The sequence below is a fragment of the Psammomys obesus genome, unplaced genomic scaffold, assembly GCF_907164565.1.
Source record: "Psammomys obesus unplaced genomic scaffold, mPsaObe1.curated_primary_1811, whole genome shotgun sequence".
In the NCBI taxonomy this organism is placed as follows: domain Eukaryota; kingdom Metazoa; phylum Chordata; class Mammalia; order Rodentia; family Muridae; genus Psammomys; species Psammomys obesus.
The window spans coordinates 27,936-32,931 of NW_026595696.1; positions in this window are offsets into that span (position 1 = coordinate 27,936).

The following is a 4,996-nucleotide window of genomic DNA, read 5'->3' on the forward strand; positions in this document are numbered from 1 at the left end:
CCCGGCGTCTCGCCCGCGATTGGCTGCTCGGAAGAGGGCCGAGCCCCGGAGCGCGGCGCGCGCAGACACCTGCCCGAGCTCCCTGACGCTCAGTTCGCGCCGAAGGGGGCGCGGCGACGCCGGAGCGTGAGGGCGGGGCTTGAGGTCAAGGCCTCCGCTGATTGGTTCTCTGGAAACTGCGGGAAAGACGCCTCGGTGGAGCCTCTGGCAGGCCGGGGGTGCGGGTGGTGGGGGGAGCCGCCGAAGGACTGTGACGCATGCGCAGACGTGGGACGCGCAGACGCCCGCTCCGGTCCGCCGCGGGTTAGGGCCTTGTTGAATGCTCCCGGCGGAGGCCGGTGCAGAAACAGGTAAGCGTCTGCAAAGCCAGACTAGGGCTGGTTAGTACCGTCAGAGGCTCTAGAATGAGGCCTTGAAGCTGGAACTGCCGACCTACCCAGGACTTGCGTCACCTAATTCACACGAGGTCTTACCCGGCCCGACCTCTAAGTTGTTTGGACTCACTTGACCCTACCTTTAGGGAGATCGGCAGTGTCGACTCTGCAGGAACCTGGCGCGAGGAGAGGAGCAGAGTTCGCCGCCCTGGAGAATATAGTTTGACGGAGGCCCGGGGAGATAACGTCTATTCAGGGGAACACGTCTCAGAGCAAGTGCTTGGGCACGGTCATTTAAGTGCTCGCTCAGGGTTGCTGCTGCGAAGTCAGGATGCGGGAGAGGAGTTTGCCCTTCAAACGGCAAACCTACCGAGAAACATCCTATCTCATCCTCTCGCCCTTAAAATGACCCACTATTTACTTTTATTATTGTTGTTGTTATTATTATTGGCGGTCTCACTAGATAACCCTGGCTGCCCTGGAACTCCTTATGTAGACCAGGCAGTGCTTGAACTCACTGAGGTCCACTCGCTTCTGTCCCACAAGTGCTGGGTTTAAAGGCCTGTGCTCAAGCCTGGGTAGGCAGATTTTTTTTTTCAGCAGTGAAACTTAAGTAGCGATCCCAGACTCACAGGTGTATGCCAGATCTAAAGCTTAAATAAATCAAAAGTTCCATTTGATTGCTCCACCCATGCATATAACGACCGTACACCAAACCAAAGTCAAATTATTTTTAAGTGCACAGATGTCTACTTGCCTATTTCAAAATGTCTTATCACTTATTTCATTGGGTCCTTGAATCTATGACTCTAATAATTAGAGACCCCAGAATCTTGCATTCAAATAACTGAGATTTGCAAATTTTCAAACAATTCCAAAGAAAGGAGTGTACCTCCCACAGGTAGATATTAAACCCAGAGGCAGCTACTGTATACCAACCATACAGAAGGCATGGTCACAAAACCAGAAGTGCTCTGTAAACTTGGGAGGTTTGGGTATTTTGGTTTTGGTTTTTGTTATTTTTTTCTTTCTGTAATATGATTTTCAGTAGTATCAGTTTTGTAGAATTTTGGTTTGGTTTTTGAGACACAGTTTCTCTTATATCCCAGGCTGACCTAAATTCGCTAGGTAACCAAGACTCTTGATCCTCCTGCCTCTACCTCACAAATGCTGGGATGGCCAACCAGCATGCACCACCATAGACAACTTCAGTATATTCTTCTTAGGTGATTTCTAGAGACTTCCTTCTTAATCTGTTCATGTGTTAAGTCAAATTTCAGGAACTAGCATTGTGATTAACCTTATTTTGTTAACTGACACAGCCAAGGTTGTTCGTGCCACGTTTCTTACCTTAGGTATAACGTTTTGGTAAGGTCTCGTTCGCTCGTTCCTTCCCTTGCTGGTTTAGAGCTCCCTTCAGTTTCCCTGCTACCCTGGTGCTGGGAGTAGCTCTGCATCCTGTTTGATGATGGGACTTGCCTCAGGGTGTTGCTTTGTGTTATTGATTGTTTTTTTTTTTTTTTAATAAGTTTGTCTAGGGAGGGGGCATCCTTCACATCAAAAAATAAGAAGGAATAGAACTTTAAGTCTGAAGCTTGACTAGCAAGCATGGAGAACGAGCAGGTCTCCATTTGGGCTTCACTCCAGTTTGTGGTGCCAAGCAGATACTCTGTACGAGGCTACGTTTCCAACCCTACATTCAAACGTTCTGCTTTTTATGATTTTTTTTCTGCTATAGTCCCTACTTCCTAAGGTTAGTTATGTTGCAACCGGGGCTTGGTTTGATGAGGGTGGGGTAGTCTGTCAGAGTGAGCCTGATGTAAAGACCAGCTGTGGTTTTGGTGTCATGTGATCTCTTTGGCACCTGAATTCATACACCAGAATTATGATCTGACACATTTCCATGGTGTCCAGGTACTTTTCGGTTTTTTGAGACAGGGCTTCTCTGTATAGCCTTGGCTGTCCAACTTGCTTTGTGGTCCAGGCTGACCTCGAACTCAGAGATCCGCCTGCCTCTGCCTCCTTGAGTGCTAGGATTACAGCCATGTGCCACCATGCCCAGCTTTGGAGGTACTTCTTAGCTTGGACCAAAACAAGCAAATTAATTTGCAGGTCACTCTTGTAGAAGCCCTTTCTCTTTCATCTTTAAAAAGCCCCTGAACTGCACAACTGAGAAATCTTTGACTCCCAAACCATTCAAGCTGTGGTCGGATGGCCTAAGCCCTGCCTGTAAAACAACTATTTCAGGGGCTGCTGGGCTACCATCTAACATGCGCTGAAGCTTTCTGAAGCATAAATGCATGGTCTTCATCTTACACATGAGGAATCATGACCGTGGTTGTAGTTAGTAAATCAGAGCTCTCTAGTCATGAGTACTAGTGAGTTCACACTCATCCTTCATGGTAGCACAGGCCTGTAATCATGGGACTAAGGCTAGCCTGGGATACACAGGAAGACTGTCTCAAAATAAGATGATGGCCTGAAGACTAGCTCCTTGTTCGAAGCACTTGCCACTCAAGTGCAAGGACCAGCGTTTGAGTCCCAGCACTCACCTAAAATGCCCAGTGAGCTTGGTTGCCAGCCTGTAATTGCAGCCTTGGAAGGCAGAGACAGGGGAGTCCCCAGAGCAAGCTGACCAGAGAGGATAATGGTGTCAGAGCTCTGGGTTTGACTGAGACTCTGGTTCAGTGAATAAGGTGGAAGGCAACAGAGAAGGATTCCCACCATAAATGCCGGGCCTCTGCCTGCGCATGTTCACACCCACACGTGGAAATGGAAAGGAACATGAAAGTTTCTTCTCTCCGCTCCGCAGTGTAGCCTTTTCTGCAGTAAAACAAGGAGAGGAAGACTCAAAGACAGAAAGTTAGGCAAAATGAGCCAACTTTTTTTTTCCTTAAGAAATGGGGAGGGAGAACAGATTGGAGCTATTAAGAAATTTAATTTCAAAAGTTGAAACCAAAGCCCACACCTTTAATCCTAGCACTCAGACAGAGGCAGGCAGGTCTCTTAATAAAGTTCCAGGCCAGCCTGATCTACATAGTGCGTTCCAGGACAGCCAGGGCTATATAGAGACCCTGTCTCAAAAAAAGAAAAAAATTAATTAATTAAAAGGCAGGTGGATTTCTGCATAACAAGTTACAGGCCAGCAGGGCTTCATAACGAGACCCTGACTCAAATAAAAACATTCAAAACGGCTGTCCTGTACTCCCACTCAGTAGGAATACCAGAAGTTCAAGATTGTCTTAGGCTCTGTAATAAATTTGAGGCCATCCTGAGCTATATGATACTCCAGCTTTTTTTTTTTTTAAACCTAATTATCTTTTGTGATAAGCAAACTTAAGACAATCCACACAGTACACCTTCCTTATTTTCTTTATATTCTCATTTTTGTTTTGCTTTAAAGAGTTGGGTCTATGTAGCCCAGGCTAGCCTCAAACTTGCAATCCTCCAACCTGTCCTGCCGAAATGACAGGTTTGCACCACCAGAGCCTGCTCAGTACCAAACTCTGGGGCTTAATGAAGACATTTGAGTACTAACTAAACACTAAATGCCATTAACAAATAGTACATAGGCTTGAAGAGTTTTAGAGTAAAGGTTGTATTTATTAGTTCTGTTTTCTAAATGCTCCCGTTGCATTCTCATAGTGTGGTTGGTAAGTTAGAAGATTTCTACAAATGCTACAAATAGCATATATAATTCTCGGTGCTTTGAAAGTTTCCGCTATAAAAAGATGTGTGAACTGGATATTTTATTAGTTGTCTCTTGACCTAGGTAGCAGCAAGCCCGTTAAAATTCAGACCAGACCCACAATGGTCTCCTTTGCCGCTGTTCCCCCAGATCAAAGCAGGATCGCATATCTCCGGCTGGTCTCAAGCTTGCTGTGAAACTGAGCGTCACCCTGAATTTCTGATCCTCCTTCCACCTCTAGTGCAGGAACTATAAGCATGTACCACCATGGCTGATTTACGCTCTGGTGTATGGAACTAGAACTCAGAGCTTCATGCATGCTGGGCAAACACTGCTCACTGAGCCCACAGCCCCCAACCCCTTTCCATGCCTTTCTAGTGTGGAGAGTCTCACATATGCCTAACAGCATACTTCCACTGGAGCACTGTTCTAGAGTAGGCACAGTTTTGGCATTCTTTCTTCAGATGATCCAGTTCCTCAATCCCCTCGTTGCTGTCACCTTCTTCAATAGCTCAAATCGATACTCAGTCCATTCTCTTATCTAGAGGACCTCCTTGCCCTCCCTTCACACACCTTTATCTCCTCCTCTGTCTTATCTCCATCACTGCCATCATGATCCGAAGCTTCTCATCAAACAGTCTCACCATCGTAGGTGTCGAGGTTTAGGCAGTACTGCTCAAAGCTCTTTGGAATAACACGCAAAGTGTGGTCCCTAAACTGATAGCAACAGCCTTTCCAGGGGCCTAGTTAGAAAAAACATAGTGACGTACATCTTTTCAGTCCCAGCACTCGGGAGGCAGAGACAGATAGAGGTCTTTGAGTTCAAGGCCAGCCTGAACTACATAGTTCTAGGCCAGTTGGGACTTACATAGTGAGTATCTGTCTCAAAAAAAACAACAATAACAGAAGCAGAGGTTCAGAAGAACAAAGTGTC